Source organism: Zootoca vivipara, chromosome 1 (genome assembly GCF_965207765.1).
Source record: "Zootoca vivipara chromosome 1, rZooViv2.hap1.1, whole genome shotgun sequence".
In the NCBI taxonomy this organism is placed as follows: Eukaryota; Metazoa; Chordata; class Lepidosauria; order Squamata; family Lacertidae; genus Zootoca; species Zootoca vivipara.
The window spans coordinates 91008517-91020833 of NC_142582.1; the positions used below are offsets into that span (position 1 = coordinate 91008517).

Genomic DNA, 12317 nt, shown 5'->3' on the forward strand with positions numbered 1-12317 from the left:
TGTTTAAGAATATGTTGCACAACTGCATGGTTTAAATAGAGTCCCTTAAGACAGACAAAAGCTTTTTAACATTTATAAAGCGATGACACCGCGGCTTTCTGACTTTTTGTAAAGCAAACACTGCTCAGAGTAGGTATAATGATATTGTGAATGCTTGTTCCATCTTACAAATAGTCAGCTGATGATCTCATGGCCAAGCCAAGTTAGATTCAATTATGCTAAGAATTTAGCACACTTACATGGTTGTTATCTATGTTGTCCTAGGATTTTGTCTTAAATTTGAACCAAGCTGAGAGAATTTGTTTCCTCGCTTGTTTTTTTTAAAAAACAATTTATTACTGTATTGCTGCAGATTTTGACATTAGTGACATAAATGTACACTACAACCAAACTTTTCCAGATGACACAAGAAAGGAGTTTGTCCTTTTACCTTGCCATGCTGAATAATGCCTGCAATAAGCTATGCTTTGATATGTAATGGGTTGTTGTTGTTGTTTAGTCGTTTAGTCGTGTCCGACTCTTCGTGACCCCATGGACCAGAGCACGCCAGGCACTCCTGTCTTGCACTGCCTCCCGCAGTTTGGTCAAACTCATGTTCGTAGCTTCGAGAACACTGTCCAACCATCTTGTCCTCTGTCGTCCCCTTCTCCTAGTGCCCTCAATCTTTCCCAACATCAGGGTCTTTTCCAAGGATTCTTCTCTTCTCATGAGGTGGCCAAAGTATTGGAGCCTCAGCTTCACGATCTGTCCTTCCAGGGAGCACTCAGGGCTGATTTCCTTAAGAATGGATAGGTTTGATCTTCTTGCAGTCCATGGGACTCTCAAGAGTCTCCTCCAGCACTGAAATATACTCGGAGTCAAGAGTGAATTTCATGCTCTTTATTCAGCTCATAGTCATCAAGGAGGAGAAGAGAAGACGAATGGCTCTTTTCCCAAAACCATCTGCTTATATACATTATTTACACAATGGGCCTTGCGTGATTGGCTACTTCAGGGCTACACCTGTGGGCCAATTATATTGTGGATTGACTTTTGCCTGCAGCCTGATTGGCTGCTCCTACAGGCCAATCAGGTAGCAGATTCACTTCTGCCAGCCGCCTGATTGGCTGCTCCAGCAGGCCAATCAGGTTGTGGATTCACTTCCACCTGGAGTTGGATTGGGTAGCTCCCGCTGATTCTGAATCCTATTGTTCTAGGATTCAGCTCAGTACATAACACCCCTCCCCTCTAAGTTCCAGTCCTGCCCGGGAAGTTGCATTCGTAGTCCCCAAGGTCTGCTGGCCGCCTCCGTGTGCGTTGTGGCCTGGGGTGTTCCTTGGTCAGGGGTTCTGGTTCTGGCTCGTGTTCCGAGGCTGCTGGCTGTGCCGGGGCTGTCTGGTCTGGCGCCACTGAACCACTAGGTTGTAGCTCTGGTTCCGGTGTCCTTCCAGCCTCGGGGCGCCCCTCTGTGCCTACTGCTTCTGCTTCCTCTGCCCACCCCTCTCGCTCTACAGGCCTCACTGCCCTGCTGTCCCCTTGGGACCCCTCTGTGCTGGGATGGGGCAACTGGAATACCTGGTAGTCCGTGATCTCCGTCGAGTTGCCTTGGTGCATGGTGCCGTGTGACCTGGGGCTCCTGGGTCGGTCATCTGATGCTTGTCGACGGGTGAGTCGAGCCCGACACACCCGGGCGATGTGTCCCAATTTTCTGCACTGCCTGCACTCTGCGTTGCGGAAACGACAGGTCCTCCTCTCGTGGTTCTCCCCGCAGCTTGCACAGTTCCCTCCTTCTCGTCGAGGCTGCTGTGGTGTGTGTGCTGCTTGAGTGCGCCGCTGTACTCGGTGTACTTCCTCCCTGTCAGATTCGGATTCGTCGGTGAGGTCTTCGTGGTAGACCCTCGGTTGGGATGGCGGGGCCGGTCGTGCCTCTTGCGTTGACCTCTCGGCGGCTTCGGTTGCCAGGGCTTCCTCCAGAGCAATCTGGAACGTGAGGTCTTTTTTGGCGTAGAGGCGTCGTTGCAACATCTCGTCCCTCAGGCCACCGACGAGGCGGTCACGAAGCATGTTCTCCAATTCTGAGAAGTTGCATAACCGGGCGGCTTGGCGGAGGGAGGTCACAAACCCAGTTATGGTTTCCCCCGGGGCTTGCCGCTTTGCGTAGAAGGCATTTCGGCAAGCTACCACCGAGGGCTGTGGTGAGAAGTGCTCCTTCAGCCGTTCCATTATTGTTTTGTAAGAGACGGTAGCGACATCTCTAGGTGCAAGGAGAGCCCGGGCGATTTCAAACGTCTCCTCTCCACAGACGCTGAAGAATGTCGCCCTCTTCATGGCATCGTTGGTGACTTCTTTCGCTTGCAGGAGGAAGTTGAAACGGGCGGCGTACCCTTCCCAGTCTCCTGATGCTGGTTTGAATGGCGAGAAGCTGCTGTCGGTTGCCATTCTGGGTTCCTTGGGTCCTGGAGCTGAAGCCTGGATGCACGGTGCGATGCAGCGGTGCAGCAGGTGGCGGTGCTGCGGTGCAGTGCGTGGTGGCGGTCAGCTCAGCAGGATCCCACCTTCGTCGCCAGTGAAATATACTCGGAGTCAAGAGTGAATTTCATGCTCTTTATTCAGCTCATAGTCATCAAGGAGGAGAAGAGAAGACGAATGGCTCTTTTCCCAAAACCATCTGCTTATATACATTATTTACACAATGGGCCTTGCGTGATTGGCTACTTCAGGGCTACACCTGTGGGCCAATTATATTGTGGATTGACTTTTGCCTGCAGCCTGATTGGCTGCTCCTACAGGCCAATCAGGTAGCAGATTCACTTCTGCCAGCCGCCTGATTGGCTGCTCCAGCAGGCCAATCAGGTTGTGGATTCACTTCCACCTGGAGTTGGATTGGGTAGCTCCCGCTGATTCTGAATCCTATTGTTCTAGGATTCAGCTCAGTACATAACACCCCTCCCCTCTAAGTTCCAGTCCTGCCCGGGAAGTTGCATTCGTAGTCCCCAAGGTCTGCTGGCCGCCTCCGTGTGCGTTGTGGCCTGGGGTGTTCCTTGGTCAGGGGTTCTGGTTCTGGCTCGTGTTCCGAGGCTGCTGGCTGTGCCGGGGCTGTCTGGTCTGGCGCCACTGAACCACTAGGTTGTAGCTCTGGTTCCGGTGTCCTTCCAGCCTCGGGGCGCCCCTCTGTGCCTACTGCTTCTGCTTCCTCTGCCCACCCCTCTCGCTCTACAGGCCTCACTGCCCTGCTGTCCCCTTGGGACCCCTCTGTGCTGGGATGGGGCAACTGGAATACCTGGTAGTCCGTGATCTCCGTCGAGTTGCCTTGGTGCATGGTGCCGTGTGACCTGGGGCTCCTGGGTCGGTCATCTGATGCTTGTCGACGGGTGAGTCGAGCCCGACACACCCGGGCGATGTGTCCCAATTTTCTGCACTGCCTGCACTCTGCGTTGCGGAAACGACAGGTCCTCCTCTCGTGGTTCTCCCCGCAGCTTGCACAGTTCCCTCCTTCTCGTCGAGGCTGCTGTGGTGTGTGTGCTGCTTGAGTGCGCCGCTGTACTCGGTGTACTTCCTCCCTGTCAGATTCGGATTCGTCGGTGAGGTCTTCGTGGTAGACCCTCGGTTGGGATGGCGGGGCCGGTCGTGCCTCTTGCGTTGACCTCTCGGCGGCTTCGGTTGCCAGGGCTTCCTCCAGAGCAATCTGGAACGTGAGGTCTTTTTTGGCGTAGAGGCGTCGTTGCAACATCTCGTCCCTCAGGCCACCGACGAGGCGGTCACGAAGCATGTTCTCCAATTCTGAGAAGTTGCATAACCGGGCGGCTTGGCGGAGGGAGGTCACAAACCCAGTTATGGTTTCCCCCGGGGCTTGCCGCTTTGCGTAGAAGGCATTTCGGCAAGCTACCACCGAGGGCTGTGGTGAGAAGTGCTCCTTCAGCCGTTCCATTATTGTTTTGTAAGAGACGGTAGCGACATCTCTAGGTGCAAGGAGAGCCCGGGCGATTTCAAACGTCTCCTCTCCACAGACGCTGAAGAATGTCGCCCTCTTCATGGCATCGTTGGTGACTTCTTTCGCTTGCAGGAGGAAGTTGAAACGGGCGGCGTACCCTTCCCAGTCTCCTGATGCTGGTTTGAATGGCGAGAAGCTGCTGTCGGTTGCCATTCTGGGTTCCTTGGGTCCTGGAGCTGAAGCCTGGATGCACGGTGCGATGCAGCGGTGCAGCAGGTGGCGGTGCTGCGGTGCAGTGCGTGGTGGCGGTCAGCTCAGCAGGATCCCACCTTCGTCGCCAGTGAAATATACTCGGAGTCAAGAGTGAATTTCATGCTCTTTATTCAGCTCATAGTCATCAAGGAGGAGAAGAGAAGACGAATGGCTCTTTTCCCAAAACCATCTGCTTATATACATTATTTACACAATGGGCCTTGCGTGATTGGCTACTTCAGGGCTACACCTGTGGGCCAATTATATTGTGGATTGACTTTTGCCTGCAGCCTGATTGGCTGCTCCTACAGGCCAATCAGGTAGCAGATTCACTTCTGCCAGCCGCCTGATTGGCTGCTCCAGCAGGCCAATCAGGTTGTGGATTCACTTCCACCTGGAGTTGGATTGGGTAGCTCCCGCTGATTCTGAATCCTATTGTTCTAGGATTCAGCTCAGTACATAACAAGCACCATAATTCAAAAGCATCAATTCTTCGGCGATCAGCCTTCTTTATGGTCCAACTCTCACTTCCATACATCACTACTGGGAAAACCATAGCTTTAACTATACGGACCTTTGTCGGCAAGGCGATGTCTCTGCTTTTTAAGATGCTGTCTAGGTTTGTCATTGCTTTTCTCCCAAGAAGCAGGCGTCTTTTAATTTCGTGATGTAATGGGTTTCGTGATGTAATGGGTTAGATGTCCCATATCTGTAGAATTCCACTCTTGTTTCAGTGGGTCTTATTAAAGGTTAAGCCTATGATTAGTAAGGAGATTTATGCTACACTATTTTCTGACATAAGGCGAGACACTTTTCCCCTTTCCCTTGCTCTATACTTCTGCGGTTACTGCTCCCCTTCCCACAAGCACTTTCTCAACTCCCATTGTCCATCAATAAAAATCCCATTGGAATCTCCTTTATACCTCTGTTCACATGTATCTGTACCTTTCTTACAGAGGTGGCACTCACAACCATTTATCTTATGTCTTAATATTTTTGTTTAGTCGTTTAGTCTTGTCCGACTCTTCGTGACCCCATGGACCAGAGCACCCCAGGCACTCCGGTCTTCCACTGCCTCCTGCAGTTTGGTCAGACTCATGTGGGTAGCTTCGAGAACACTGTCCAACCATCTCATCCTCTGTCATCCCCTTCTCCTTGTGTCCTCCATCTTTCCCAACATAACTCTTTTCCAGGGAATCTTCTCTTCTCACGAGGTGGCCAAAGTATTGGAGCCTCAGCTTCAGAACCCGTCCTTCCAGTGAGCACTCAGGGCTGATTTCCTTCAGAATGGATAGGTTTGATCTTCTTGCAGTCCATGGGACTCTCAAGAGTCTCCTTCAGCACCATAATTCAAAAGCATCAATTCTTTGGCGATCAGCCTTCTTTATGGTCGAGCTCTCACCTCCATACATCACGACTGGGAAAACCATAGCTTTAACTATACGGACCTTTGTCGGCAAGGTGATGTCTCTGCTTTTTAAGATGCTGTTTAGGTTTGTCATTGCTTTTCTCCCAAGAAGCAGGCGTCTTTTAATTTCGTGACTGCTGTGACCATCTGCAGTTATCATGGAACCCAAGAAAGTGAAATCTCTCACTGCCTCCATTTCTTCCCCTTCTTTTTGCCAGGTGGTGGGACCGGTGGCCATGATCTTAGTTTTCTTGATGTTGAGCTTCAGACCATATTTTGCATTCTCTTCTTTCATCCTCATTAAAAGGTTCTTTGATTCCTCTTCACTTTCTGCCATCAAGGTTGTGTCTTAATATAGCCTTCTACAACTTGGTGTACCCCCAGACCTTGCTAAACCACAACTCTCCTCATCCCTGCCCGTTGGCAACACAGGCTAGGGTTGATGGAATTTGGAGTCCAATGACACGGGGGTGGGCAGGCACCAAGCTGTGGGGTCAGACTGCCTTAATATACAGTTCCCATGCTCACAACTCTAAGTGAGATGTTAAATTTTTGACATTTAATGTATTGTAAACCACCCCGAAGGGCAGTATAGAAATTTAATAAATGATAATAATGCCCACCCCTCCATAATCTCAACAGAATAAAGGCATGCAGGGGGCAGGGGAGAAGGCAGCATACTGTTCAAACAATATTTTGTTTCAGCTTATTTATTGAAACTATTTCTTAATCATCCTTAACTAAAAGATTCCAGGATATTGTACATAACATATAAAATATAATTTAAAACCAACACATAACCATAACAAAATAAACAAAAAACAAAGCTAAAAATGTAATAATAATATATTATTATTATTATTATTATTATTATTATTATTATTTATACCCAGCCACTCTGGGCGGCTTCCAACAAAATATTAAAAATACATTAAAACAGTCATTAAAAACTTCCCTAAACAGAGCTGGCACAACTGGTACCTTAAGTGGTTTACCATGCACGATATAAGAATATCTAGTGATCTTGTAAAGTTTCTAGCTAAGTACTTATCAATCAAGACACTAAATCCAAGAGTCAGTGTGCAATGACAATAGTGCTATCCTGGACTATAAGAGTCTCTCCCACCCCCTCAAAATTATTAAGGGAAGAGGTCTATACTCTTGATCAGTCTTCACCCACCTAGAGTGCCCTCCAGATGTTTGGGACTACAGCTCCCATCACCATGGCCCTGCTGGCTCGAAGTTGTGGTCAAACTCTGGAGGGTACCAGGTTGGTAAACATTCATCTAGATCTACTGATGAGGGGCTATAGGAGTCAGTAGAAACTCTACTACACCAGCAGAACATAAGCTACGCACACCTCAGATAACACCAGCAGAACATGCTGCTGGCAGAGCTGTTCCATTATTTAAGTATTTATATACCACTGTTAATCAGAAAAGTGTTTTATGTGATATACAGCTGCTCTTGGAGGGGTGTGGGTGTGTGTATGTGAAATAACCAACCCAACTGGCTAGATTTTAGGACTCTCACTCTACTTGGATGTAGCTCAAAATTTATTGCCACACAACTGGATTGCATCTCCTTTTTTCACCTTCCCTGACCTTTCCTCCTTTCCTTAAATATGGTTAAAACAAAACAAAACATTGTTCTAATATCTTATGGCTCTAGAAATTTGTGGCATCCATCACTGCGCATGTGGCAGGAGGAATCAAGTGTACATGATTTTTTGAATCATGGGATCAAAATTATTATTGATGTGTTTAATTTTAAAGTTCTGGAATAATTTTTTTGGCTACCAGTTTGCATATGGAAATAAATGAGAGTAACAACAAATTATATTTTGAAATTGTGTTCTGTGTAATGATAATCTATGATTTAAGGCAGGGGTTTCCAAACTAAGGCCCGGGGGCCGGATGCGGCCCAATCGCCTTCTAAATCCGGCCCACGGATGGTCCGGGAATCAGCATGTTTTTACATGAGTAGAATGTGTCCTTTTATTTAAAATGCAACTCTGGGTTATTTGTGGGGCATAGGAATTCATTCATAATTTTTTTCCAAAATATAGTTTGGCCCCCCACAAGGTCTGAGGGACAGTGGACTGGCCCCCTGCTGAAAAAGTTTGCTGACCCCTGACTTAAGGCAATCAGTCCTAAGTCTGCTTTCTGACCTCTAGAATTACTAGCAAAGCTATTTGACCTAAATACAATCTTCCAAGCAGAGTATGCAAGATATTGTTTTACACAGGAAGCGGTAAGCAATGACAAAGAATTTCCCTAAGGCTTTATTTTATTCCGAAATGAATTTGGGTATAATGCATTACAATTCTGTCTGGGAAAACGCTTAGCTCCACAGTTACACAGAGTATGCATTTACGTATGGTATCAAATGGTAAAATGATTGGGAGAAATTTGATGCCTCTCTGTTATCTTTTTTGTTGCACCCTAGTACTTTTAAACAATGGAGGCTTCCTGTATTATCATCTTAAATGAGGAATCAACCCATTCTGGGCAGATTGCGGAACAGTTTCCTACCACCCTAAAGTTCTGTAATATAAATGGACTAATTATAAACTTATAAATATAGATTCTGCCTCCCCCCACCCTGTTTTTAAAAATATATCAGTGTTGGTATATTGTAATGTGCTGGAATATAACTTTTAAAAAAAGTATGCTAAATTACCAAAATCTGGTATAGGCTTCAGGTATGGCATTGATGCCCTTCTGCCGCCAGTGAATAAGGTCACATACAAACCTTGGTCTCCCAGGCAGCCCAGTAGGCTACACCTGCTCCAGGCCTCGGAGGTCTAAGATGGGCGAGGGACCCCCCCAGAGACCAGCTCCTTTTCCGTTTCCGTTTATAACTGAACTCCCTTCCTGGGGTCTCAGAAAATCTCTGCACAGGCCTGTTCCCAGGTCTGGCACTCTAACCACTACACAACCCAAGGATTTGACTCATGTAGAGGATTTAAAAAGCTCTCTATGCACATTTATGTATAAATGTGTTGTACATATTGGTATTTTTAAAATCACATTATTTTTGAAACATAGCTGTTCTGTTTTGTTCAGAAGCCCCCTTTGCTCCCCAAACTTGTATCTTGAAACTGAGGGCTGGTGGACCATGTTAGGACACAGAAATTTCCTTCCACAAAAATTATGGAAGAATGTGGGGCAGTTATCTTTTCAACCCCTTTCTGTGTGTGTGTCTACTGCCATTGCACACTGATCCTGGTTTTTTTAATGAGCCTGAGCCCAAGGTTTTTCCTCTTTGGGTTTTCCCAGCTTACTTCGGATATTCCGCATAAACATTTATTGCACTTTTTACTAAAGACCTACCCCACCAAAAACATTTTATTTTTCAGTATATTTCCCAGTTTAGTGGCTTCCAAGTTCTGTAGCCTTAATCTTGAGTGGCTAATAGCAATAAACATTATATCCCTTTTTGTTACGGGAAAACAAATGGTTTTTACCAGCGCGTGTGTTTCGGTACTTAAATATTCCAAAAAAGAGGAAACCCCAGCGTGTAAGAGAACATCGACAGCCATCTGTCAAGCCCCCATGAGGCAGCCACCAACCACCACCTCTCTGCAAGCTACCATTTGGGAAACCCTTTCCGACAAAGGCCAGGCTAAACTACAATTCCCAGAATTCTCTTCAGACCAGCGCAGTACGAACAAACTCGCTGGATTCGCCTCATAAGCAAACGTGAGCACAGCGGCGTTTCTAAGAGACGGCCGCCCGCCGGGACGACTGATGGGGCCGCTGTCCAATCTGCTCAACGAGCTCTTCGCGAACGATCCAATAACGTTTCAAGGCCTCGGGAGGGTGGGCGGGCACCCTTGAGGGAATAGCTGGCTCACTGGCCCTTGGATGGAGGGCAAGGGAAAAGGAGGGGGCTTGTTGCGAAGGTAGAGCGAGCGAGGAGCGAGGGGGACGGGCCAGTCGCGTCCTGCGGGGACTGCAGCTGAGGCGGCGGAGAGTTGGCGACGAAGCAGTTAACCCTGCAGCGACAGGGACAACGGCCGTTCGGCGACTGCCGCTGAGCCGCTGACTGGATTGCCTGTCGCCTCCTCCTCCTCCTCCTAACCTCCGTTAGCTGCCCCGCCCGCCGGTCCCTGCGCCTAGTCCGGCCCGGCCCCGCAGTCACCATAGAGACAGCGGCGGCGGAGGCGACGACGGCGCCGCTTGCTCGCAAGCCATGGGCAGGAGCCTGCTGCTGGGCTGCGCCGGGCTGAACCGGAGGGCGCCGCGGGACAACCGGTAATATCGCCTCACCACCACCACCTCAGGCGCGTTTCCTTCTCTCCTCGGAGGCCCTCGAGAGGAAGAGTGAACCCCGCGCCGGCCTCGCTCTGAGGGGGAAGGAGCGCCGGCCGCTGCGTTCCAGGTAGGCGATTCCCCTCAGGGGCTGAGCGGGGCAAGGGGTGGGGGAGCGCCTCCCCAGCCAGCGAGAGGCCGCTTCGGCGGGGTGTGCGCAAGTGTCGCCGGTCCGCCTGGTCGGGGCGGGGGCGGGAGGGATGCTGCTTCGGAGGCGCCGGTGGGGGGGGGGGTTGGCGGGGCCTCGCGGGATGCGCCTCTGGTAGAGCTTAATAGTGGAGGGAGCAGCACCGGGTTTCTGGAATCGCAGAAGGAGGAGGCTACATGGAGGGTAACCTTCAGAGCATCAGTAAACCACCCGTAATTTCGTCCCGGGGGTTATCTATCCCGCTTTCCCGTGCAGGGGCAGGAGGGGGGCGGGGATGCTGCATTATTAGGGGGGGAGGGAATCATCTCCCAGCCTCGGATGGGAGAAGATCTGGCAGCGCTTGGCCACTTCTGGTGTGTCTTCTCCTAAGGCCCCTCTGTTCGCTTTGCAGGGTTGGGGAGCGGGATAGCTGCTCCTTGTGGGTGGTTGGTAACTGGGCAGCAGCGGTGAGGCGCATCGCAGAAGTTTCCTGCCTGGTACCGATGAGATGGCAGGTGATGCTCCCGTGGTTTGAGAGCGGTTCTGCTGCAAAAATAGAGGCTCTGCGGGGTGGTGGGGAAAGAGCTCTTTTGCTTATTTCTGCTAAGGTTTGGCTTTCCCTGCCTTTCTTTCATTTATTGGTGAGGAGAATGCTCCCCGAGGGGAAAACTAGGCTGCTTGACTTGTAAATCTGCTAATGTTGATGCTTCTGTGTTTCCTTTAGTCATACAAATATGCTCTGGCATACAGGCAGATGGAGGCTGAGGCTAAACATTGCCGCTGCTATCAGCAGTTGCATGAAGATATGAATACAGATACGTACTTTCTTTTAAAAGAGAGAGGTATGGTCCTCTGCCAGAGATCTTTAAAGAGACCGACTGCCAGCAATGGGTGTAGGGAAAATCTGCTAGAGGGTTGGCAATGTTGTGTCTTTCTGCCATGAAACAGCAAGAGGGATGGTTAAGTATAGCACCAAGTATTGGTAGGTTTAAAAATGTAGATAAAATATAGATGCTTTGAGATTAGCATTTTCTGTTAGTAACAGTAAGATACATCACAGATATATCCTACCATACAAGTTATTTAAGACTAATATATGTAGATAACTTCAGATTTTTAAATAAATAATCAAGCAATTTATAAATTTCATGAAATGAATAAACTTGCTCTGATATTGATTAGTCAGGAAATAGCTATTTTAGGCTATAGCAGGTACAGTAATGTTTTAAATTTGCTTCTATGATTGGGACATACCAAATGGTTTTTAAGCCAACAATTCATTGTTATTCTTATAAAGATTATATACATTTCACATTTTTTTGCCTAGTGTGGTCTTGAGCTTTTGTGTTTATTGCTGTTGATGTTTGTTCAGAAATAAGCCCCACTGAGATAAACGGATATACTCCCAGGTAACTGTGCATAGGGTTGCAGCCCAAGGTGTGTAAAATGAGATAAAGATTTTTTTTCTGATGTCTTTAAACCAGTCATTGAAAATGTATTTGCAGAGAAGTATCAAGTGAACCACAACAATGAAGGTGAATATTTCAAAGGACCCGTAACTTTCAAAAACCTTTGCAGTATATTTTATATATTGTGTCATCTAGAATACTTTTTTTTTGCCCAACCACAATGTTGAAAACTTTCATGGTGAAAGCAGTGAAGTAAAGAATATGACAGAATAGCACTTACCCAGAGAAAGAGAGTCTGATATTAGTGCAGAATATCCTGCACTATATCAAATGTTCTTGGCACTGATAATCAATGTTTAAATTATAAGTGAGATGTGCCAAGGCTTGAGTTTACATAAATTTCTGTGAGTAGCTGTTTCAAAATATTTTCAGTGGGATTCTTTCTTTAAATGTTTGGAACTGATCCCTGGTCTCTGATCATGTCTTGTGAATAGTAATCTTGACTTTCTTTGGTTGTGTGCTCATATGGGAAGTAGAAGAAACTTATGCAGATATGTCCCAAGACAAAAGAGAAAAATTATCCTAATCATGAAAGACAATATTTGGCATCACTTGTTCTCTTGAGGTTCAAAAAAACAAGGGAGCTTTGAAGTCCTTTAGACTGACTTAAGAAAGCATGTGGAAAACAAGGAATGGGATGCTTTACTTGTCTGGGCTATAATTTTTTTGGGGGGGCGGGGGCAGGTACTGGAAGGAATTATTGCAGAATCTGAAAGGGTGGGATGTGCTGTGTGTCTTCTAAGATTCCATTCAAGAAAAAAAATCATGCACAAAATGGGATTGGTGTGAAGGTGAGGATGCAGCTTGACACCATCTTCTTAGGGAAAACATCTCT

General features: G+C 47.8%; 1 protein-coding gene across 3 annotated transcripts in view; it reads left to right on the plus strand.

Moving 5' to 3' along the window:
• Positions 1 to 9390: 9390 nt before the first annotated feature.
• Positions 9391 to 12317, plus strand: part of TTBK2 (tau tubulin kinase 2) — a 39435-nt gene continuing 36508 nt past the window's right edge. For all 3 annotated transcript variants that reach the window (XM_035112481.3, XM_035112462.3, XM_035112474.3), the window contains exon 1: positions 9391 to 9956. The gene's annotated coding sequence lies outside the window, so the exon portion shown is untranslated. The remainder of the gene's footprint in view (positions 9957 to 12317) is intronic.